Genomic DNA, 26,818 nt, shown 5'->3' on the forward strand with positions numbered 1-26,818 from the left:
GAATTATATACATTCTCAGGGCTTGCATATAGAATCAACTCTTTCTCCATTCTGTTCAAAATGAGGTCTAGACATTTTTCTTCTTTTAAATATTTCTCCATGATTTTAGTCTCTGAATTTCACATAAACTCTAAAGAGATTTATAGTTAATTTTATTGGAACTGGAAAAAAATCTAAAATCAATTTATGAAGAGAAAATCTTTTAGAAACTGGCTTCTGAAAATATGATGTAAGGCCTACCAGCCTTGACATCATTTGGAAAATCATTAGAAATGCAGAATGTCAGAATTTATCCCAGGCCTGGTGAGTGAGAATATGCATCTTAACAAGTTTTATAGATAAGTGGGCACATGAAAATTTGAGACACATTGCTTTACAGGATGAATCAAAGATTGGCCTGATGCTAATCATTTTCAGTGTCCAATTTCTTCAGGATGTTCAGGTACTTATTTGCTGAAGAAACATCCATTTGATGAAAATAAATTGATCAAATATCCAGTAAAAGCCCTCTATCATTCATTTAATGCTATTTACCATTTGATCATCATGAGTTTATGTAGGAGATCGGTCGGGGGGGGGGTAGGAAAAATTGGAGAAGGACGCAAAGAAAGCTTCTTGGAAGGCCGGAAGGTTTTACAAAAGCTTCAGAAAAGGTTTTGGCTGAAGGCAGCTGAATTCTGTCAGAGTAGATAACAAGAAAGTGTAAGGAAATTGATCTAGATAAGTTAGTTTCTTAAGCCTGGAAACCTGGCCTTTAATCACCTGCATGCAGAACTACTCTGGGGACTGGGAGGTGGGGGGCGTGACCATGTGAATTGCCCACAAGTGTGTTGACTCAAGGCTTTTGTTATTAAATCTATGCTGAATAAATGCCCACAACGCCAGCTTGTCAGTGCTGCGGCTGTTGACTCTGTACAGCACACTCCTTGGTGTCTGTGGGTGGCCTGGTCCCCTAGTCCACTCTTTCATTGGATATCTGTGTTGGAGTGCATTTGTTCATCCGTCGTTCAGCCAGGCTCTGCGGGTTGGACAGGTCAGTACTATTTTACCTTTCTATACTCACAATTCAAAAAGAGTTTCAAGGCTGAGCACGGTGGCTTATGCCTGTAATCCCAGCATTTTGGGAGGCCTAGGTGGGCAGATCACCTGAAGTCAGGAGTTTGAGACCAGCCTGGGCAACATGGTGAAACCCCGTCTCTACTAAAGATACACAAAAAATTAGCCGGCTATGGTGGTATGTGCCTGTAGTCCCAGCTACTTGGGAGGCTGAGGCTGGAGAATCAATTGCTTGAAACCGGGAGGCAGAGGTGGCAGTGAACTAAGATGGGGCCACTATACTCCAGCCTGGCGAGCAGAGTGAGACTCTGTCTCAAAAAAAAAAAAAAAGTTTCATGGACCCAAAATAATTCTGTTGCATTTAAGCTATTAGGACAGAGAGAGATACAGAGCTGTGTGTAACTCTGTTATTTAAAAATGGACCTAGTTCATTATTACACAGTACATGGAAAAGAACCGCAAAGCTATTTGTCATTATTAGAGGTCAAATCAAAAAAATAATCTCACTACTGTGCATTGGATTGCTGAGACCCTAAAGCTTCTTTGGAAATGCATTCTCACTTATTTTGAATAAAATATAAAGGACTCTTTATGTTCACAACTGAAGGTTAAAGTCATACTTTATATTTACTCTAAGCATAGAGTAATACTACACATATTTTTCCTAAGCATATTTATACAATTAATATATAATATTAATGTAACAATATCTAAATAAAGTGATAGCACTTAACTTTATAGTCTGAAATATTACCTAAAATTCCAGAAGTCATTTATATTATCATCAATATTAATAAGTTTTATTTGATTTTATTTAAGACCACTGAAATAACATATTTAAATCTACAAGGTTTAAGGGCATGAGCTCTATTATAGCTAAACAGTACAGAAAGGGAGAATAATTATGCTTGCATCCCATTTGTTGACATTTCTAAAATACGTTTTGCTACAGAGTAAAAGTGTTAGACTTATGACCAATTATTATATGATTTTAAATTCTGTTATAGAAAGCCTAGAGGGATTCCTCTTTTCTTATGTTTACTTGCCAGATTTTAGCTTGTCCAAGGATGGGCAAAATTTATCATTTTTCTGTTTCGGTCATTCAGTGCTTGTGAACTATTATGTTATTCAGTTTGGATAGATTTGCAATTCTTACATTTTGCTTGAGACTCTGGTTGGACTCAATCCCCAGACACAAAATAAAAGTCAACAAAGCCTTTCAAGTTTTCTCTTAGATTTGGATTGAAATAGGTAAAGTCAGAAATGTTCCAAACCAAATTGAAAAAGTGAAAAATAGCCCAAGGGCAATAAAGCTCTTAACTATAAAAGTAGTTAGCAGCATCATCACACAATTTAGGACAACACCAACCTGTACACTGAGTATAGATAACATCAAGTTTCCTAATTGAAGAATTCAGTGTCTGCAATTTTATGCTGTTCTTTTTCAATTATACCATTCAACAAATCTTTGCTTGTCACAAACAAGAGTCAAAATTAACTCTGTGTGGTACAGGATACACCTATGTACTTGCACTAATAACTATGTATGTGTTAACTAATATATTCTTTTAATAAAGTTTTCCATTATTAGTTCATTTTTTAAATGATATGAGACTTAGTCAAATATTCTCAAAATTCATGAGTGGGCAGAAAGTCATATTCAAAAATAGTTATTAAAAAGCTTATTATATGCTTTTGATTTTAAATTAACACCAGTATGATACTTTTCTAAAACTCATAATAAACATAAAACCTGAAATTTTGAAAATCCAGCTCCAAAACAACTCACTCCTATATTTGATTTGACCCTTATATGTTAAAACTAAATACTAACCCCAAATTGTATTATTTAATAATGCAAAAATTATGAGTAATATATTACAAAGATAATTAAATGCTTCTTTATATCTGAGAATTTCAGTTATCAAGTTAAAACAGGATTTTATTGCACCATCTAAGCATTGCATCGTATATTATTTGTTTTCTAATTCTATAAGTTGATAGTTTGGTAGGAAGGAAAGAACATCACTGGAGTCAGATGGCATATTCTATCACTGTAGCATTTTAAATATAATTGTTCCTTTTTGTATAGTCCTTTATCAGATTTTTACATATAATAAAATGGGTTTGTGCCTGTGTGTGTGTATCTGTTTGTCTGTGTGTGTCTGTGCGTAGAATACCTCCAGGTTCAGGTTCAGGTACAGGCACACGTCTGAGATACTGATAGTTCAGTCCCAGACCACTCTAAATAAATAAATAAATAAGCAAATATTGCCATAAAGCATGTCACATAAATTGTGTCGTTTCCCAGTGCATTTAGATATAGGTACAATCACACTTCTAGATATTGCAGGTTCAATTTTGGACCACTGCAACAAAGTAAATATTGCCATAAAGCAAGTGACATAAATTGTGTGGTTTTCCAGTGCATTTAAAAGTTATGTTTATACAATTCCTCATCCATTCAAGTTTTGTCATGAGATTACACCACTTCATTCACATCTTTAGGCTCCACTTCTAATTCTACTTCTCTCACTATTTCCACCAAAGCTTCAGTTATGTCCATGATTGAAGTTTTGAAACCCTCAAAGTCATCCATGAGGGTTGAAATCAACTGCTTCCAAGCTCTTGTTTTGACCTCCTTCCATGAATCACGAAGTGTGAAAAATGATGGTGGTATTTTCATGAGAATTTCATTAAACTTGCAGATTGTTTTTGGCACTGTGGCCATTTTCACAATATTGATTTGATCCATCTATGAGCATAGGATGTGTTTCCATTTGTTTGTGTCATCTATTATTTATTTTACTAGTGTTTTTTAGTTTTCCTTGTACAGGACTTTCATGTCCTTGGTTAGGTGTATTGCTAGGTTTTTTTTTTTTTTTTTTTTTTTTTTTTTTTTTTTTCAGCTACTGTGAAAGGAGTTGAGTTCTTGATTTGATTCTCAGCTTTGTCGCCATTGGTATATAGCAGAACTATGGATTTGTGTACATTAATTTTGTATCCTGAAACTCTGCTGAATTCCCTTATCAGTTCAGGAACTTTTTAGAGGAGTCTTTAGAGTTTTCTGGTATATAATCATATCAGCAGCAAATAGCAACTGTTTGACTTCCTCTTTACCGATTTGAATACCATTTATTTATTTCTCTTTTCTGATAGCTCTGTCTAGGACTTCCAGTATTATGTTGAACAGAAGTGGTAAGAGTGGGCCTCCTTATCTGGTTCCATTTCTCAGTGGGAATGCTTTCAACTTTTCCCCGTTCAGGAAATGCTGTGGGAAAAAAGTCAAATTAACACCTGTAAACATGATGGTAAAGTGAATTTTAGCGTAGGTCTGACTAAGTATGTAACCTGAGAATAGGGGAAATCAGTGGACAAAGCCTCCTGTAATAGCAAATACGCCTCCTATTGATAAGATGTAATTGAAATGGGCTACAACATAATATGTGTCATGAAAGACAATGTCTAGTGATGAGTTAGCTAGTACAATGCTGGTCAGACCTCTTAATGTAAAAAGGGATATAAATCCCAGGGATCAAAGAATTGTGGGGATTTGATGTTGCTGCCATGTAGTGAAGCTAACCAGCTAAAGACTTTGACGCCAGTGGGGAGGGCAATAATTGCAATAATCATAGTGGCAGAGGTGAAGTATGCTCATGTATGTACATCTATTCCTACTGTAAGTATGTGGTGAGACCATATGATAAATCCTAAGAAACCAATTGATACTATGGCTCATTCTATGCCCATGTACACAAATGGTTCCTTTTTTCCAGAATACTGTGTTACGATGTGGGAGATTATCCAGAAGCCTTGTAGGATAAGGATATAGACTTCAGGGTGGCCAAAAAATCAGAATAAGTGTTGATACAGGACAGGGTCACCTCTACCAGCTGGGTCAAACAAAGTAGTGTTGAGATTATGGTCAGTTAATAGTATAGTAATGCCGGCCGCTAGGACTGGAAGAGAAAGTAGAACTACTGTAATTAGGACTGATCAGACGAAGAGGGGTGTGTGATGCTGGGATATGACTGGGGGATTCATGATTGTGGTAGTAAAATTAACAGCTCCTAGAATAGAAGAGATGTCTGCTAAATTAAGTGAGAAGATGATCAGGTATACAGAGGATCCTGCGTGTTACCTTTCCTGTTAAGGGAGGATAAACTGTCCAGCGGGTCCCACCGGCAGCCTCTACCATTGAGGACGCAAATAATAGTAGGAAACGGGGTAGGCAGGGGTCGGGGGGAGAAGTCAGAAAATCATGTTATTTATTCGGGGGAAATGCCACAACGGGAGCGCCAATTATGAGAGAAACTGATCAGTTGCCGAAACCTCCGATTATGATTGGTATAACTATAAAGAAAATTATGATAAACGTGTGGACGGTAACAATAACGTTGTAAATTTGATAATCTTCTAACAGAGTACCTGGTTGTCCCGGTTCTGCTCGAATAAGGAGGCTTAAGGCTGTGCCCGCCATCCCTGTTCATGCTCAGAATAGTAAGTATAATGTTGCAATGTCTTTGTGGTTAGCTGAAAACAATCAACGGTTGATGAACGATGTTGCAATGTCTTTGTGGTTAGCTGCAAACAATCAACGGTTGATGAACGTAAGTGGAGTGAAAAAGGTAAAATGGCTGAGTAAGCATTAGACTGTAAATCTGAAGACAGAAGTTAAGGCCTCTTTTCACCAGTCCCGAGGTGATTTTCATGTTGAATTCAACATGAAAATGCAGACGAAGTTCAAAGGAGCAGCTTCAATCCTGCTGGGGCTTCTCCCGCCTTTTTTCCCAGCGTTGGGAGAAGCAGATTGAAGCCAGTTGATTAGGGTGTTTAGCTGTTAACTAAATTTTCGTGCGTTTAATTCCACCAAGCTAGCGAGGGCTTAGCTTAATTAAAGTGGTTGATTTGCGTTCAATTGATGCAGAGTGGAGTTTTGCAGTCCTTAGGTTTGTTGCAGAAATTAAGTATAATTTACTTGCTAAAGGCTTTGAAGGCCATTGGTCTCATTTAACCTGAATTTCTAGATCACAGCTAGTGTTAATGGAGAAATAGGTAAGAGGAGGGTAGAGGAGATTATAAGTGGGGGGAGGGTTAATATGGACTTTCTGTTTTTGAACTGTCATTTTATTTTTATGTTATTAGATGTGGCGAATATTGTCACTGAGGTGGAGTAAATTACACATATGTAAAAGTATAGGTTGAGTAGGGTTATACTATTTATAATGGCTGGGGCAATAAGACTCATTTTTTGTAAGTTCTTGGATGGTAACTCATTTAGGGAGAAATCCTAACAGGGGTAAACCTCCTAGGGATAATAAAATTAATGGATTATAGGTGTTAGTCATGTTGGTTTATTTCAGGTGTGGAATAATGATAGGGTTATACTGCTTGTGCTCAGATTGAGTGCTGGAAATGCGGTAATTGTTAGAATAAAGTAAATAATTGGGTTGAAAATAATGCCTGGGTTCTATATTAGTACTGCTAACAGTCAATCCATATGGGTAACTGAAGAGTAGTCTAGGATTTTGAGCATTTGTGTTTGATTGAGTCCTCCTCAGCTGCCTACTATAATGAATAAGATTGAGATAAGAGAATGCTTGTGTTTATTGATGAAAATATTTAAAATATAATTGAAATAGGAGCTAGTTTTTGTCATGCAAAGAGAAGTAAACCAGACATTAGGGAAGTTCCTTGGGTTACTTCTGGGCTATTCCTAGTTTTATTACTAGGGCTGTTAGCATTATTAAAGATGAAAATTGGTTAATTTTCATCAAATTACAGCCTTACACTGGCTATGGGTTTGTCACAGATGGCTTTAGTTACATTACAATGTTTCTTCTATGTCAATTTTCTCGAGTTTTAATCATAATGGAATGCTGGATTATGTCAAATGCTTTTGCTGCATCTATTGAGATGATCATGTATTTTTTGTATTTAATTCTGTTTATGTGTGGTATCACATTTATTGATGTGTGTGTTAAACCATCCCTGCATCACTGGTATGAAACTAACTTAATCATGGTGGATTATCTTTTTAATATGCTGATGGATTTGATTAGTATTTTGTTCAGGATTTTTTGCATCTGTATTCTGTCAGGGATATTGGTCTGTAGGTTTTTGTTTTGTTTTGTTTTGTTTTTTCTGTTATGTCCTTTCCTTATTTTGGTATTAGGGTGACACTGGCTTCATAGAATTATTTACAGAGAGTTTGCTCCTTCTCTATCTTGTGGAATTGTCAATATGATTAGTACCAATTTTTCTTTTAATTTCTCATAGAATTTAGCTGTGAATTTGGTCTGGAACTTTATTTTGTTGACATTTTTTCTAATTACTATTTCAATCTCACTGCTTGCTATATATCTGTTTGGAGTTTTTATTTCTTCCTGTTTTAATCTAAGAAGGTTGTATATTTCCAGGAATTTATCTATCTCCTCTAGGTTTTCTAGTTTGTGTGCATAAAGGTGTTCACAGTAGCCTTGTATGGTCTGTGGTATTTCTGTGGTGTTGGTTTTAGTAATTCCCGTTTGATTTCTAATGGAGCTTATTTGGATCTACTCTCTTCTTGGTTAATCTCTCTAATGGTCTATCAATTTTATTTATCATTTAAATAAAAAGGTTTTAGTTTCATTTATCTTTTGTATTTGTTTGTTTCATTTAGTTCTGCTCTGATCTTTAACTCTTTTCCTCTGCTGGGTTTGGGTTTGGTTTGTTCATGTTTCTCCAGTTCCTTGAGGGGTGACAGTAGATTGTCTATTTCTGCTCTTTCAGACTTTTTGATGTAAGCATTAAGGCAATTAACTTTCCCCTTAACACCCCCATTGCTATATTTCAGAAGTTTTGATAGGTTGTGTCACTATTATCATTCAGTTCGAATAATTTTTTAATTATAATCTTGATTTCATTGTTGACCCAATGATCATTCAGGAGCAGGTTATTTAATTTCCACGAATATGCATGGTCTTGAGAGTTCTTTTTGGAGTTGTTTTTCAGTTTTATTCCACTGTAGTCTGAGGGAGTATTTGACACAATTTTAATTTTCTTAAATTTACCGAGACTTGTTTTGTGGTGGTCAAGTCAAATAGTCTATCTTGCAGAATCTTCCATGCGTTGATGAATAAAATGTATATTCTGCTGCTGTTGGGTAAAATGTTCACAAATATCTGTTAAGTCCATTTGTTCTAGTGCATAGTTAAAATCCATTGTTTCTTTGTTGACTTTCTATCTTGATGACCTCTCTGGTGCTGTCAGTGGAGTATTGAAGTCCCTAAGTATCATTGTGTTGCTGTCTATGTCATTTCTTAGGTTTAGTAGTAATTGTTTTATAAATTTGGGATCTCCAGTGTTAGGTGCATGTATATTTAAGATTGTAAGATTGTAATATTTTCCTGTTGGCCAAGTCCTTTTATCACATATAATGGCCCTCTTTGTCTTTTCTCAATGTTATTGCTTTAAAGTTTGTTTTGTCTGGTGTAATAATAGGTACTCTTGCTCACTTTTGGTGTTTATTTTCTTGAAATATCTTCTTCTACCCCTTTATCTTAAGTTTACATGAGTACTTCTGTGTTAGGTGAGTCTCTTGAAGACAGCAGATACTTGGTTGGTGAATTCTTACCCATTCTGTCATTATGTATCTTTTAAGTGGAGCATGTAGGTCATTGGCATTCAATGTCAGTATTAAGATGTGAGGTATTAGGTAGGTGCAAAAGTAATTGCAGTTTTTCCATTACTTTTCAATGGCAAAAACCACAATTACTTTGCACCAACTGAATACTGTTGCATTCATTGTGCTATTTGTTGCCTGAATTTTTCTTTTTTTTTTTTTTTTTGCATTGTGTTGTTTTATAGGTCTTGTGAAATTTATGCCTTAAGAAGATTCTATGTTGGTGTATTTCAAGGATTCATTTTAAAATTCAGATTTCCTTTAAGCATTTCTTGTAGTGCTGTCATGGTAGTGGCAAATTCTCTCAGCATGTATTTGTCTGAAAAAGACTGTATCTTTCCTTTGTTTATGTAGCTTAGTTTCACTAGAAACAAAATTCTTGGCTGATAATTGTTTTGTTTAAGGAGAGTGAAGATAGTGCCCCAATTTCTTCTAGCTTGTAGGGTTTCTGCTGAGGAATTTGCTGTTAATCTGATAGGTTTTCCTTTATAGGTTACCTAGTGCTTTTTTCTCCCAAAATATTATTTCCTTTGTCTTGACTTTGGATAACCTATGAGGACTATGTGCCTAGGTGAAGATCTTTTTTTAATTAATTTCTCAGGTTTTCTTTGAACTTTTTGTATTTGGATGTTTAGATCTCAAGCAAGGATTGGGAAGTTTTCCTCAATTATTTCCTTAAATATACTTTCCAAACTTTTAGATTTCTCTTCTTCCTCAGGAGTGCCAATTAATCTTAGGTTTGGTCAATTAACATAACCCCAAACTTCTTGGAGGTTTTGTTCATTTTCTTTAAAGTCCTTTTTTCTTTGTCTTCATTGTATTGGGTTAATTAAAAAACATTGTCTTTAAGCTCTGAAGTTTTTTCTTTGCTTGTTCAATTATATTGCTACACTTTCCAGTGCATTTTGCATTTCTTTAAGTGTGTCCTTCATTTCCAGAGGTTGTGATTTTTTATTATTTATGCTATCTATTTCACTGAATATTTTTTCCTTCGCATCTTATATTATTTCTTTGATTTCATTCAGTTGGACTTCACCTGTGGTACCTCTTCGATTAGCTTAATTAATAATCAACCTCCTGAACTTTTTTGGAATTGTATTCATCAGCTTCTGCTGTATAACAAACTACCACACAATCTAGTTTCTAAAACAATGTTCCTTATAAATTCTGTGTTTGCAGGGAAAATTCTGCTGATTCTAAGTAGTCTCTGGGTTATCAACCATGCATGTGTGGTCAGCTTCAGGTTGGCCTGTAGGTGTTGATAATTTTTGGCTGGACTTTGACACTTTTAGGTTATCAGCTATGAAAACTTTTGTTGTTTATCTCTGTTCCATATGTCTAGTCTTCTGTCAGGATAACTCAGATATGATTTTATGGTAATGGCAGGGGAGTAGGTGAACACTAAAAATATTCAAGGTCTTTTATGGCCTAGATAGCTCCTGTCATGTCATTTCCACCTTATTTTATTGACTAATGCATATCATAATGATGCAACTCAAAAGACCATCTCAGAATTAAAAGGTGTCAAACTAGACTCTCCATCTTGATGGTAGGAGACTAAAAATCATGATCCAAAAGCTTAGAATTCAGGAAGGTTTTATGACTTGAGCCATTTTTTATAGTTAATATACCAAAGCAGTCTAGCAACAAAATTGCAGTGAGATAATTTAAAATAGAATTTCAATTATTATGATATAGGAGATCAGGGAGGTTTAATATAGAAAAAAATCTCTGCATTTCAATAGTAATTGAAAATGTCTTGAGTTGGAACCAGGTAAAATAACCACAGTTTTATAAAGTCATACTCATACATATTTAATGGTAATATCCCATATTTTGGTGATAGTTATTATTTTATAATGTTTAATAAAATATTATATATAATAAATGCACATGTAGAAAACTATATATAATGTTACCACTCACTATATGCAATTTTACTGCTCACTAATTTTCACAACTGAACACCATTGTAAAAACTATCATTTTTCTACTCTTGTCTTCCAAACTCAAGATCCTTATTTAATATTTGAATATTCCTCTAGCATATGTTATTTTTCCTTTGTTATTTTCTAAATTTTTCATGTCATGGAAATGTAGGCAGCTGAAATGGTGAGCCATTTGAGTTGTATGAAGACTATTTAGAAGTAAATAGTAGTCACTTGGTACTTATTCAGTTATTCAGTAGCTTGGAAAATTGTTATTTCCTTAATTTTGAGGGAGAATAAGAGAGAACAGAGTTAAAACATACTCAGCATCACTGACATCTAGTAATTTTGCAGAAGAGATTTAAAAAATAGAATAATTTAAAAAGAAAGCACTGTGTAAATAGCACAGGTGGACATCAGCAACCTCACTTGGCCCAGACTGGACCTCATTGGTCAGGAGATTTCAGCAAGTTCATAAATTCACTTACACTCAGTATCCCAAGGAAACATGAATTTCAGCTAAATGTAACTGCAAGCACTGTGAGATGGTCTTTTATAGAGTGAGAATGAGTGTGAATTTGTAAACATGCAAAAAACAGCCTATGTTTGTGCACAAAGGCATTTGAGCTTAGATGCCAGTAGTTTATAGAAATTAGTGGGAATGGCAACTGCTTAATATTGTAATCTGGAGAAAGTTGAGTACATATTCTCTCTGTCGAATGGAAGAGGGTACCATATTCCAGCAGGCTAGTTGCCAGGCAACCTGAGAAAAGCTCTTAAAGTAGCAAACATATATATATATAGAGAGAGAGAAATTAAACAGACAAATTCTCCCTTATGGCAACATCTGCCTAACCCTCTAAAGTGACAAGAGAAACATTACTTTTGTGGGTAATAATAGACATATCACAAGAATAACACAAGAATAAGCTTTTATTTTCAGAAATCTTGTGCTTTGTCAAGCTTGATATATGTGTTATTTTTAATTTTCAAAGAAAATCTTCTAGGTATATATTATCTCTCCTATTTTAAAACTGGGGAAATTCAGAGCAGGCTATTTCCAAAGACTTTACAATCAGCAAATGGAGTTGATATCCTTACCCACATCTTTATAAACCCCAAATAAAAATGATTGCCACTTTAAGATTTCAGGGGCACAGAGGATGCCATATCCAAATTTATAACAGAGATACATATATTTCTTGTAAGAAATTGTTAATGAGAATGGATTTTAGCAAAGAAAATGATAGTATTTTCTCTACTGAGCTGATAGGTGAAAGGGTAAAGAAACGCAATTGGAATTGGCACTTGAATAAAGACAAAGATATCCAACTGAAAAGAATAAATGATAACAATTAGTAATGTTCAATTGCCCTATTAATATCTTCCAGTTCAGTAAAGTAGTTATCCTCAAAACATTAGTGATATAGTTCAGCCATCTAGCTATTTATTACACGTTCCACCTTACAGCAATCCTACTTCCTAAACCATGAGTATTATTAGTATTACTGCATATATAGAAAGGGCATTGATAGTATTTCAGCACAGGCTATGGTAATGAGATGACCTTATTGAAAGACAGCTTCCAAGTGACTTTTTGTGAGGTAATAAAAAAGACTGCAATATAATTATTCAAACTCACAAGTAAATTATTTCTGTTGCTTATCAAGATGGAATAATAAGTAATTAAACCTTCCTGTCCACGATAATATCTAAAAATGGACAAACTGTGAAACATCAGTTTTTGACACTGGACATCGAGCAGTGCAGGGTAATAATCCATGGGATAGGGTAAGCAAATTATTTAAGGCAAATCTTTGTTCCAGCTCATTGCCTGGAAAGAGTTCCAGGCCACAGGGAAAGGAGGGTAATCAGGGGGGAGCCTGACTGTCTCTGTGGGTTAAAGAGACCAATCTGAGTGTTTATGAGACTAAAGTAGGTTAATTTTGTAGGGCATAATTCCAGGGAAGAGAGAGTTGTACTGAGAGCGCTAAGAAGATATGCAAAGGGAACCCCTCAATTCTTCACTTAAATATTGATCTGCTAATGCATGTGATGAAACTACCTTAGGCAGAGACAATATTTTCCCCCCAAAACAGAGGGAACAATGCCTAGTGCCATCCTTGGTTCTGGAATGGTTCCTATTTCACTATCCAGAGTAAATCACCTCATAATCCCAGGGACAAATGAATATACTGTAGTTCTCAGAAGGATATTCCCTCAGTAGTATGTCAACATTAGCTGTAAGTTAGAAACTATACTGGTCCTACATAAAATCCTTAAAAGCATGGCTCAAAAGGATCAAACTGCTATCAAGTAACTGTACCTCAGAACAAAGTTCAAGAACATGTATAGGTATATAAAAATCATCCAGCACCCAGCAAGTTAAAAATACCAATGCCAAGATTACAATTTTTAAAAATCCAAGCACTCAAATAAGAAGGAAAACATAACCCATAATAAGGAGAAAATTTAAATGATAGAATCAGGCCGGAAATCATAGAGATGACATTACAGCAGAAAATAGGTATTTAATTTTTTTTTTTAATACCTGAACAACTAAACAATTAGTCATTTGAAGGATTTGGAATATATTTATCTGTGTGAGTTTTGTATTGCTGCTGTAACAAATAACTTTAAGCTGAATGGCTTAAAGCAACCTAGGTTTGTTTTATTATAGTACAGTTCTGGAGGTCAGAAGTCTGTAATGAGTCTTACAGGGCTAAAGTCAAAGTGTTTATAGGGCTATTTTCCTTCTGGAGGCTCTAGGGGAGAATTCTTTCCTCTGACATTTTCAGCTTCTAGAGACTGTTCATGACCCATTCCTCCATCTTCATATCCAACTTTGTAGCATATTTTTTCTTTCTCTGACCTCCTGCCTCTTTCTTATCATGATACAACTATATGATTATCCTTATAAGAAGGAGGCAGGACATCAGAGAGAGAGAAAAAAAAATGTGCTTATGTTTTGATTATGTTGTGCTCTCCCAGAAAATCCAGAATGATGCTTCTATCTCAAGATCTTTAATTCAATCACATCTGAAAAGGCCCTTACGCACTATAAGGTAACCTATTTGCAGGTTCTTAAGATTAGAATGGGGCCACCTTTCAGAAGAGGCATTGTTCTATCACTCTTTCCCCCCTGTGAGGCAAAGTGGTCATTCAAATGTATTTTCCAAAGCTCTTCCCACTTGGAGGATTTCACTTTTCTGTCTGTCGGTGCCACCCCAGAAGGTAGTTGAACTATGCCAGCAGTCCGGTTCCAACAGTTGAGAGCATACTGTGTAAAACAAGCTCATTTTTTTTCCTCTTTTAATCTGGGGTTAGGAAACTCCTTATTAGGCCACATGCATGTGTGGACAGTGGAATGGTGATGCAGCAAGCAGATGTGTCCTGAGAATCGGAGCCCCCTGCTCACACAACTTACTCATTTGTCACAACCTATTGAAGCCTAATTTCATACACACTTACACATGTACATATATCTTTCATTTCATAATGGATTCCTGCTGCACATGATTAGCACTATGGTTTGATGGATCCTCATTGCCACAGAGGTTGTAGAGTAACTTGGTGCCCCATTATTAAACAATTAGTCTTTACCAGGGTTCTGTACCAAACAATGAGCTGGTTCCCAAAAGAATACTATGCAGCCATAAAAAAGAATGAAATCATTTCCTTTCAAGCAACATGGATACAACTGGAGGGCATTATCCTAAGAAAATTAACACAGGAGTAGAAAATCAAATGTCGCCTGTTCTCATTTATAAGCAGGAGCTAAATATTGGGTACACGTGGTCATAAAGATGGCAACATTAGACACTGGGGACTATTGCTAGAGGGGGGAAGGTGGGAAGGAGTATTCATTGAAAAATTACCTATTGGGTACTATGCTCCCTACCTGGGTGATGGGATCATTTATACACCAAACCTCAGGAACACACGGTATACCCATGTAACAAACCTGTACATGGGCCTCCTGAAGCTAAAACGAAAGTAAAAGAAACAAAAAGAAAATATTAACCATAGAGAAGAACATAAACACTTGTCTCACAACCCAAGAGTTTTATGCTGTGATTCTTTTGAGTCTCTACACAGCATCCTTACCTTGGACACATTCAGACAAACTGAGTCTGATGTGTCATAAGGCCTGTGTGGCAGGGGGACTGGCACAGCCTTATGAACATGCTGCAGAGGTCTCTTTTGCTCTAAGCCCTACTCATTTTTCGCAGCTTTACATGTTACACAGGGAATGGGTCAGAGTAGCACATTCAGTTATGAAATATGTTGACTCCAAAATTCAAAGAGCTCCAGGACTGACACAGAGAGTTACTTTCATGGTTAATGCTAAGATCAACTATATTTTTTAAAAAATCTAAATCTATGGAAATAAATTCATATTCTCTCTTTTTTTCCTCCTCTTAAATTTTCCTTTAGAAATTACATCTAAGAAAATCTTCATTATTTTTTATGGATATATAGATGGTACATATTCTGAAGTAATAAAAGCAGGTGATTAGCACTTTCTGAGAATGTTCTCAATTTGTGATGCTTAGTATTCTTAAACTCAGTTCCATGGTGACTTGATTTAAAAGGGCAGCAATGGGTGGCGATGCAATTATTGGCTGAGCTGAAAAGTCCCAGTGGTGTTAGAATCCACTCTAAAACAAGTGTTTAAGGACCCATTGTCAGACACTATAACATTCAGATGCCTGAGAAACAGTACAGTTGATTGTAATAGGGCAATTAAATAGAAAAGCACCTGCTTGTGTATTTATTAGCTTTGGTATTCCACGGGTACAAGCAACCCTTAGATCCTCAGATAATCTTTTTGATAATATATTATTTGGATACTAGGGGTATTGAACAAAGCATAATTGAAAAAAAAAAAAGTAGGACAAAATGAGTTTTACTGCAGTTCTAAAAAAGAAAGAAAATAACATATAGCTTTCCCTACCTATAAAATATTAACAGGTATGATTAGTATTAGGCTTTAGTAGATGGCAGGCTATGGTCAGGCTTATCATACGCCTGAGGATGCAGAGGAGTAGCAGATTGAGAAAGAAAGTGTTAATAGCTAATTAGCAACCAGTTTTTTTCCTTTTTCTATTTTTTTTTTTTTTTTTTTTTTTGAGACGGGGTCTCGCTCTGTCGCCCAGGCTGGAGTGCAGTGGCGCGATCTCGGCTCACTGCAAGCTCCACCTCCCGGGTTTACGCCATTCTCCTGCCTCAGCCTCCCGAGTAGCTGGGACTACAGGCGCCCGCCACCTCGCCCAGCTAGGTTTTTGTATTTTTTAGTAGAGACGGGGTTTCACCGTGTTAGCCAGGATGGTCTCGATCTCCTGACCTCGTGATCCGCCCATCTCGGCCTCCCAAAGTGCTGGGATTACAGGCTTGAGCCACCGCGCCCGCCCACAACCAGTTTTTTTCTATCCTGAGGATGTGGGGGAGAGAGAAGAAAAACAGGGAAGATCTATCCCCGTTTGTGAATATACTAATCTAGAGAACAATTACTACAGAAATACAGAATTCTTACCAACTGAATGTGATAGCAAGATGCACCATAAGATGTCTGTATACAATTGTTTATGATAAACAGATGTGGGATTTATGGAATTTGGGGACATAGCCTGCTGCAAAATTTCATTGTCAATTATATCGTTTATAAGAAATAATAATGGAGATGTTTTAAATGGGCTGAAATAGTGCATTTGGTGTAAGTGATAACATGATCTGAGGCCTTTAGAGATGTCTTTCGGAAAGGTAACTTTTCTATCCTAACTGAATAAAGACAATAAAACCATGTTCCAGCCCCTTTTACCTAGGGTTCCTTGCTCCATGCCGGCTGCATTACATGTACAGGAGTTACATGTACTGCCTTACATTATGGAGGCACGGGGGCTTTAGGTTTACCTATTTACTTGCATCCTCTTCTTGTGAACTCATAATATTTTATTTTATTCTACTGATGTAGGAGTATACTAAAGTGAAAAGAAGGTTAAGTAATATCTAAGAGATTATTTTTAGCAATCTTTGAACCCAGTTCAGATTTAACCTGGTATAGATCTAGTGCAGATCTGGTTTGCTTATTTAATTTCAAGATGACTTTGTTTAAGTGGGAAGGATAGAGAAAAGTGAACAGAACCTCCTTCCCTATATACATATAAACACTTTAAGAATACACAAGCCCTGATTAGAGGCCTGCCACGTTTGAAATACTGAGCTGCTGCATCATTTGCCCGAATTTGTGAAAATTTTCCATATATGCTTTTTAAACTGTAATGTGCACGTGAATCATATTGGGTATCTAACTAAAACTGAAATAGTGGTTCAGTTGGTCTGTGGCAGAGCCAGACACTAAAAAACAATGCTAATGCTTCATGAACCACACTTTGAGTACCAGGGCTCTAGGGGGTTGTGAGAGTGGACTCTTGCAATGGGAGATATGGTAGCGCTATATGGAATGCAATGGCAAATAAAATGTAAGTAAATTGAGAAGGGTTTTTTTCTTAGAGGAGGAAGATATGGGATGTAGGATACCAAGACCCAAGCAGACAAGATTGAGCTGTGGAACAGGAGGTCAGTGGTAGCCTCTTCCCTGGATATTAGACCAGTTCTTCTGGTGAATCTCTGCTAAAGTACTTGCTGCAACATATGCCACATGCTGTAAGCTCTGAAAATAATCTTCAAGAACATATTCCATTTTTTGCCTCTTTTTCTGCCCTATGAACAGTTTCTCAGATATTGTGCTTCAGTGACAGCTCATACCCTTATATACCTAACAAGGGTGTCTGGTGCCAAGAGGCCTTTGCTAAATTAGTATCCATGTTGCTGAAGAAAATCTGAGAGTGTATAAATAATATCATAAGGACATGTTAGAGTGAGTCCTTGCATTGTGATGATGCTTCCAGAACCTTCTGCTGCTACTTGTTTATTCTATTCAATATACAATTGGTGATTTTGTTAATTATTAACAGGGTACCAGATTTGGAGGCGTTGAAATGAGCCCATTACCTGAAGGCTTTAGCCTAGGGGAAAAAAAAAATGTGCATTGCTAGTAGAGTGCAAAATAATACTCTCATTTTGAAGAATGGAATGCCAAATTTTCATAAACATACACATATCCCATGTCCTAGTCATTCCACGGGTAATTTCAAAGAGAACAACTTAAGTGTCTATCAACTGGATAAATGGATTTGAAAATTGTAGTATAAAAATTTAATGGTATACTTCTAAGAAATGAAAAGAAATAGCCTCTTAATGTGTGCAACAATGTAGATGAACCAGAAATACAATAGATTGAGCTAAGAAATTAGGAAACAAAAGAGTTCATACTGTATTATTCCTTTTAAATGAAGTTTAAAGACACTCAAAACTAACCTGCAGTAGAAGTCAGAAAACTATAGCACAGGGCCACATCAATTCTGTTCCCTAATTTTGAATATGTATAGCACTGAATAGAGCATTAAAAATATTGTTAAAGGATTATACAAAACAAGAATGTATGAGACAGAAATATGGAGCCCACAAAACTTGCAATATTTATTGCCTGATATATTTTAAAAAGTGCACTGATGATGCTGGCTGCATAGTGATAAAATTTAGAAAGTAATCACCTCTTGCGGACTGGAAATTGACTAGAAATCGAGCACGAGGAAATTTTCTAGAATGACAGAAATGTTTTACACATCATTTTAGTTGTGATTATGAATGTCTTCAGTTGTCAAAACTCATTAAATAGAACATTTGAATTGTGTAATTTTATTATAATTTATACTTCAAATATATAATGGCATAACTTTAAAAACATCAAAATGTAATAGTATTAAGAATAATGAGAAGGTCCTAAATTAGCATCTGCCAGCTAATCCCTTGACAATCCTGGGAAATCAAAATAAAAAAAGCAAAGAGCCTCTAACAGATCCAGTTCTGTCTCCTGGAGGTGGGCTCTCGAAAAGCTAGCTGCTGATTGGTCACTCCATGAGGGAACAATCTCTATACTCTTACTGGTGCTGAGTAGACTTGTGTTATAGATCAAGATAAATATCAGAATCCTGCTGTAATGCTTGTCACTGACAGCTGGGACATGTGTGAACACCAGGAAGGATTGTATCACAGCTGAGGCATGCGTATCATAGCTCCATGCACTTCACTACAAGGACAATTCAAATGTATCCAGTACCTAGTCAGTGACCATGCTTATGTCTCAAAAAATGACACCTCCACCACATCAAATGTTCTTGAAACCCCACCTAGAAAATACTAGACTTCTCCCGGGGAGTCAGCTGAATAGCATTTCTGATTTTCTAGGCTTTGCAAATCTCCAGACTAAATACTGAAGGAGAGCCAGTAGTATTATTACTAACCCATAGGTAGTCTAGATCATTATTGTTAGAGGTCCAATTTGAGCAGAATCCTGGTGGTTTACTTTAAGTATGTTAAATACTGGCTCACAAAAGTTGTTGGATAAAATTAGTAAAGGTAGCCAGAAACAAAAGTACTGACATAGACTGAATATGAACATTATTCATGATCTTTTTTTTTTCACATCCTGATCACTGTCACTATGAGCTTGGCATGGTTCTGGGATGAAGATGAATGGAGCCCAGGCGCGGTGCTCATGCCTGTGATCCCAGCACTTTAGGGGGCCAAGGTAGGTGGATTGCTTGAACTTAGGAGTTCGAGACCAGCCTGGGCCATATTGCAAAACCCCTTATCTCTACAAAATACAAAAAAGGTAACAAGGCATGGTGGCATGTGCCTATAGTCCCAGTTGCTTGGGAGGCTGAGATGGGAGGATAGCTTGAGTGGGAGGACATCGAGGCTGCAGTGAGCCATGATCAGTGCCACTGCACTCCAGACTGGGTGACAGAGAAAGACCCTGTTTCAAAACAAACAAGCAAAAAAGATAGAGTGTAAAGCCAAAGAAGTGCTAATACAGAGAAATGAGGAATAATTAGCAGAGGAAACATGTGGTGCCAGCCTGACACCCAATCAGCCAGGCAGATATAGATGATTGTAGATAATCTGGGAAAATGTATGACTGGTAGACAGAAGGTAAGAGAAAGTGATTTAGGTTATCATGATTAAATGGCTACAAGTAGATACAATCCCTTTATAACTTCCAACAGTTATTGCCACAGAGAGGATCCTAGGCCCTGTTTGTATATAGATACTACAGCAATAAGCCTATGGAAGTCAGATATGATAGATTTTAATGTCACCTTATCATCAAACCACAGCTTTTGTGTCACCTTTCTTGACAGCAATTTTGAAGCCAGAGGCGTGATCCTCAATAAGCTGAGGTAATAGCAGGAATAACCTATTTTGTTAAGTCCATTAAGGGTATGCAAGTAGTATGTTTAATTCACACATATTAGAAAGTAACAAATGCTGGAGAATGTGCTGAAAAGGAGGGATACCCGTACACTGTTGGTAGGAATATAAATTGCATAACCACTATAAAAAAGCAGTATGGAGTTTTTTCAAAAAACTAAAACCAGAACTACTATTTGATCTAGTGACCCCATTCATGGGTATATATCATAAAGACAGTAAATCAGTATATGAAAGAGATTCTACACTCCATCCAGATAATTTGAACTCCATGTTTATTGCAGCACTACTTATAATTGCCAAGATAAGGAATCAATCTAAGTGCCCATCAATGGATGAAAGAAAATATGGCATACACATTGAAATATTAATTGGCCGAAAGAAAATGAAATCTAATCGTTGGCAACAATAGGGATGGACCTGGGGGACATTATGTTAAGTGAAGTAAACCAAACACAGAAACACAAATGTCTTATGTTCTCACTCATATATGAAAATTGAAAGAATTGATCTAATGGAGTGGAGGTGGAGAGTAGAATAATGCTTACTGGAGGCTCAGAAGGGTAGTGGGTGAGGAGAAAGGGATAAAGAGATTGGTTTTAATGGGTACAAAATGCAATTAGAAGAATTAAGATCTAGCGTTCAGTAGCACAATAGGGCAACTACAGCTAATAATAATTTATTGTGTATTTCGTAATAGCCAGAAAAGTACATTTGGAATGTTCCCAACACAAATAAAGGATAAATGTTTGAAGTGATACATATCCCAATTGACCAGATTTGCTTATTACACATTGTATGCCTATATCAAAATATTACTTGTACCCCATAAATATGTACAACAATTGTGTATTCATATATTTAAAAAAATTGGCATTGGTAGAAAAAGTAAAATTGTTCATCTAGAACCAGGAAAGTTATAAAAATGGCCACACTGAACTAATGAACATCATTATATCAAAATTTGGACATAAAAGCCAAAGACTTATCTTTAACTGACATGAAGAAGCTATTGAATGTGTAGAAAAGTAATATACAACTCTCCATAAATAATATTTAAATTATTAAGAAAATTGCCAGGTGTAAACCCTGTCTCAGGGACTTGTAATATGTAATATGACTTAATTCAGTAATGTACTCTGAGAATAATATTGTATAATTGAAGTTATGGAAATAATTTTGAAAAATTAAGACATGCTATGAGAACAAGCAAATATGGCATATACTCTTCTGAATGTTATGAAATGTTGCTCATAAATCAAAAGGCATGAACATAGTTTTTCACATTTATCAAGAACAACGATATAAAGGGAAATGAATTTTATATTTCTTTAGAAAGTCCACAGTCTCAAGGGGACAGATGTGGCAATTTCCAAAGGGAAACATGAAGGATATCTGATTACATCTTGCTAGGTACAAGGTGAATAACAACTGATATATGAGATTACAAACGTCAGTCTATCAAGTATTTGCTTGTTTCTCAATTTTAGGAAATGTTTAGATAGTGTTACAAGGCAAGGAATGTACATCTGGTGATAGTGTATCCCTATCCTTAATTATGCCACAAGAAATATACTAGATTTGGGTACTTATTACTAACTTCACAAGTAAGTACCATATGTACTTGCTTTTGAAATGTACTTACTTTTAATATGGAAGAAATAGGTACTACAGTGATGTGCTAGCTTTAGTGTAGGAGTTGGTAGGGAGCAGATTAATGGTGTGGAATAAAAATGTGAATATGAGAAAAACAATGATCAACAGCACAAGATTGCCAGTTGCCTTAAATACCAAATTGGTCGTGAACAAATGTCCTTTATAAAAGCTCTTTGAAAGATCAAGGAGTGTGAAAATCTCAAGCATGAATTTTAAAAAGAATGACAAAATACTTGTGAATAAAACATTATTTCTGAGGTAGGCTAAAATATAGTTCCTTACATGGTAAATATTTTATAAGAGGGGCACTCAAGTGTTTATGTAATCAGAAATATAATACATATGAATTATGTATAATATTTTTAAATGTGTTTTTTTGTGGTTTAATGATTTTTCTTTATTTCATTATAGATCCAGGGAGTACATATGCAGAATTGTTGCATGGGTATATTGCATGATGCTAAGGTTTGGCCTTCTAATGATTCTGTCACCCAAGTAGTGAACGTAATCCCCATTAGGGGCTGGGCGCGGTGGCTCACGCCTGTAATCCCAACACTTTGGGAGGCTGAGGCGGGCGGATCACAAGGTCAGGCAATCGAGACCATCCTGGCTAACACAGTGAAACCCTGTCTCTACTAAAAATACCAAAACTTAGCCGGGTGTGGTGGTAGGTGCCTGTAGTCCAAGCTACTCGGGAGGCTGAGGCAGGAGAATGGCATGAACCCGGGAGGCAGAGTTTGCAGTGAGCTGAGATCGCGCAACTGCACTCCAGCCTGGGTGGCAGAGCGAGACTCTGTCTCTAAAAACAAACAAACAAAAAAACCCAATAGGTAGTTTTCTAACCCTTGCCTTGCCTCCCATGTGTATTCAGTGTGTATTTCTCATCTATAGGTGAGAACATGTGGCATTTGGTTTTCTGCTTCTGCATTAATTCACTTAGGATAATGGTCTCCAGCTGCATCCATGTTGCTGAAAAGGAAATGATTTTGTTATTTTGTATGGCTGTGTAGTATTCCATGGTGTATCTATACATTTTCTTTCTCCAATCCACTGTTGATGGACACCTGGGGTTGATTCCATGTCTTTTGCTATTGTGAATAATGCTGTGCTAAAATATGAATGCAGGTGTCTCTTTGGGAGAATGATTTATTTTCTTTTGAGTAATAAATTCCCAGTAATGAGATTGCAGGCTGAAATGGTAATTTGATTTTTAGTTCTTTGAGAAATCTTCCAACTGCTTTCCACAGTGGCCAAATACATTTACATTCCCAGGAACAATGCTTAGGTGTTCCCTTTTCTCTGTGACTTCATCAACATCTGTTCTTTTTCAAATTTTTTATAGCCAATCTGACTTATATGAGATGGTTTTTCATTGTGGTTTTGACTTGCACCTCTCTGAAGATTAGTGATGTTTGTTAGCTGCTTATGGGTCTTTTAACAAGTGTCTGTTGATATGCTTTGTACACTTTTAAAGTTAAAAAAAAATTTTTTTTAATGGTTGATTCGCTTAAGTTCCTTAAAGATTCTGGATATTAACCCTTTGTCAGATACTTGGTTTGCAAATATTTTCTCCCATTCTTTAGGTTGTCTGTTTACTCTGTTGAGAATTTCTTTTGCTGTACGTAAGTGCTTTAGTTTAATTAGGTCATATTTGTCAATTTTGTTTTTGTTGCATTTGCTTTTGAGGACTTAATCATAAATTCTTTGACTAGGCAAATGTCTAGAAGATCATTTGCTAGGTTTTCTTCCAGGATTTTTATAGTATGAGGTATTACATTTAATCTTTTAAGCCATTTTGAGTTAATTTTTATATATAGTGAATTTCGCAAAGATAGGAACAAGGACTGAGTAGAGGGTATCTCCTTGTGCTGAAACATCCTGTTTATAGGAGAAAAACTAACCTGGATATGTTCTAGGATCTATGTGTTTCCTTAAAGTCTTAGTTTAATTAGTCACATTTAGCATGAGTGACTCCATTTTGGTTTAATTTTGTCTGTTGGGGCATAGGGAATAAGTTCAGTCCAAAACAATGGCCTCCTATAATTCTGTTAAAAAAAAAATCCCCCTTTTTGGTTGGGTTCTCACTTAGGTGACAGTGTGACCAAAACTTAGGGCCTTAAAGCCATTCCCAGTTACCATCACTTTGGGTTTCTGACCTCAGCATGTCATTCATAAGTTACAGTGTCTTCATGGTCATACATTTCTTTCAGCTCTTGTTATTCCAGTGGAAGAGAGAACATTTGAAATTCTAGAGATAGCTATATGCAAACATTTAAAACCTTTGAAAGAATATAGCGCACCAGGAAGACTATTTTTACGACTATCAAGTGGATAATACAAAGAGTTTGGAGTATGCTTCTTACCCAGGGTCCCCATAAACTGAGCAATCTAAAATCAAATAGATCAAAGAATGGGTTAGATAAAGAGTCCATTCACTTTAATACGCAGTCTCTTTGTTAATCCCCTACAACTGAATGTCTATAATACCTAATGTTTTCTCCATAGGCCATAAGTGCTAGCAGCTCCACAGATACTTTTCTGTTCAGCCAGTTCCATTATTTAACATAACTTTCACAAGATAATTTAAAGTCTGTTGTGTAACCATAGCCTTTACAGTAGAATCTTCTATAGAGCTTATCATGACAGATACATTTCTAATCATTGCCCCTTTTATTACAAACCATGGAAAAAGGACCTAACAAATGAGGCTCTTCTAGAAGAGTGAAGGCCTCCTGGCAATGTTCTCTTTAACCTATGATGTGCGTTAAAAGGAGTGAATCCATGTTCTGTTTTTGACTGATTATGAGGCAACATATGTACCATTAAAGTTTCTCACTTACATTGGGCTTTCATTTTTTATCTATTAAAGTGTAAGTTTATCCATGTATAAGGCTGGGTGCAAAATCATTCACACATAAAATTATACCCCATAAGTGCACATAACAGACCCCTTTTTCATTTCTATTGTTCATAGAGTCATAAACAAGGAAATATCCTAAGATAAGAGTCTCATCATAGTGGAGAACTCTTGATTCATGATCTTGGGAAAAGCTGTTCACATCAAGGATGCCATCTTCTTCTGGGGAGAAACTTCCCTGGTTAGCTTTACCTTAAGGTTTCCAATGGGTGTACTGTTCCAAAATTGTAGAGGGATCCGTCTTGGTTGTGAGATTGTGAACCCAAAGTTCAAGGTCCCAAAGTTTTGCTGCAGTGTGGATGGCAAGGACAGTCTTTCTCTGATGTTCTCAGAAGACCCAATCTTCAGGTTCTAAATTCTGAAAGCATTGATTTTCCCAGTCAGTGAGCCATAAAAAGCTTTCTTGATGTGGTGAAAATACACTGTAGCATGATAATCTACTGTTATAACATTAGCCCTCTTGCATGGGAAAGCTTTTATACAACCAGAAAACAAGCAATGAAAATGATAATTGAATGAAATTCCTTTATAAATGTTTAAATGGCCCATCAAGTAGCCAAATGTACCTGAAGCTTTGATTGTTTTCCTAGGAATATGGGTTTGACAAACCAAACATGGGTTATAAACTATTCTAGTAATTTATAAGACACCAAACCGATACATTTAATTCAGATCATTTTATCTTTTCCATGATGAATCATGGAATGCAGAACTTTTAATAACAAAAGCTTTAAGGATTCCGGAAGGACAAGGTGGTCATTCTAGTTTTCCAAGAGTCCATGCTTAATTAACATTAGAGATATCCTCTTAAATTCCAGTTTAATTCTCCAAATTAAGTGCATCGCTTCAATAACTGATGGGTTTGCATAGGTAATTTGACTTAGACCATGGAGTTCATTCAATCTGTATATATAAACAATTTTGGTACTGGCTGATTTAGCATGCAAATCTGGCAAAGTATTTCCTTTATATTCAATTAGCTTTTTTTCTACTTGGGTTAGCAGTTTTATAACCGTCAGTTTTTTTTTTTTTTTTTCCATTAAAATTCCAGGAATTCTTATCCAGTCCAATTCTTGGGGAATTGGGAAATTCATGGGGAATTCTTACCCATGATATGATTTTTAACATTATTAGAAGCCTGTATTCAAGAGTGCTTTTCAGGATCCTTTCCATACTTTCATGAACTTCCTCAAAAACTCCATATTCTAGGATTTTGTGTACTTGTGAAGTTTCCCAAAACTGCATCAACATGAAGCAATTAACTGTGGAAATGACTTTAAATAGTTACAGTTAAAAACATAATTGACAAGGAGATTTGGTTATTTCTGTGGTCTACAATAACTTAATAACCATAATTATGATTGATAGCATATACTCAGGCATATTAAAATTTTAGAAATTCCATACAATTTTGGAACATATTGATGACATATACTAAAATATAACCTGAGGAAGCTTAAATATCAGTCTTTTTTCTTTTTTCTTTTTCTTTTTCTTTTTTTTTTTTTAACAATGCTTTCCATGTAACTAAACATATCAAATAATCCTGTTTAGCTCTCTGTTAGATGCTTTGGGGCCCTCTATGGCATTGCAAAATTAGAGGTCAGAAAAGACAGTTTTAAAGCTGAAATTTGATTTTGGGAAGACTGTCAAATGTGTTAAAGGTTTAAACATTTGATATCATGAAATAGAACTCCAGGTTACCATAAGTCATTCATTTAGCTAAAATAATGACTCAAAAGTTTTAAAAAGGCAAAACCTTTTACTGATTAACAGAGGGAACACTTAGATTTCTGAACAATCTGTCTTTTGGCATTTCCTTCTTTTATTGGTAGTTTATTCAAAAAGCAAACAAAATATTTCATTATCTTTTAATATTACATGAAAATCTTGTTCAACAGAGAAAGACAAATTTCATCCTTGCATTAGTGTGCTATTAATGTCAATCACAATTTTTATTAAAACATTGCAGACAAATCTATCCAATTTTAATCAGTTTGATCATGAGGTGAGATTTTCATAAACATTTTATAATGCTTTACTATTTTTGTGAAAGAGAATATTAGTGCTCTAAAAAAAACCTCCTGTGATTTTATTCCAATGCTCAATTTACAGAAAAACTTAATATCCTTTTAACCTTAGCCAATGTCCACATAGAACTTCTTTATATAAGATTAATTTTTTTACAAAGCTTCCACAACTTGTTTAAACCTTTAGCTTTATATTATTCAATTTAAAACAATCCTATCAACCTTTTTAAAC

The 26,818-nt window shown here is 35.7% G+C and overlaps 1 long non-coding RNA gene across 1 annotated transcript in view; it reads left to right on the top strand.

Moving 5' to 3' along the window:
• Window positions 1–880: 880 nt before the first annotated feature.
• The window catches only part of LOC144330549 (uncharacterized), a 147,889-nt gene continuing 121,951 nt past the window's right edge, over window positions 881–26,818 (top strand). The window contains exons 1-2 of the long non-coding RNA XR_013396847.1: window positions 881–1,033; window positions 5,480–5,556. This is a non-coding gene — a long non-coding RNA (uncharacterized LOC144330549). The remainder of the gene's footprint in view (window positions 1,034–5,479; window positions 5,557–26,818) is intronic.

This window comes from Macaca mulatta, chromosome 8, assembly GCF_049350105.2.
Source record: "Macaca mulatta isolate MMU2019108-1 chromosome 8, T2T-MMU8v2.0, whole genome shotgun sequence".
Lineage (NCBI taxonomy): Eukaryota > Metazoa > Chordata > Mammalia > Primates > Cercopithecidae > Macaca > Macaca mulatta.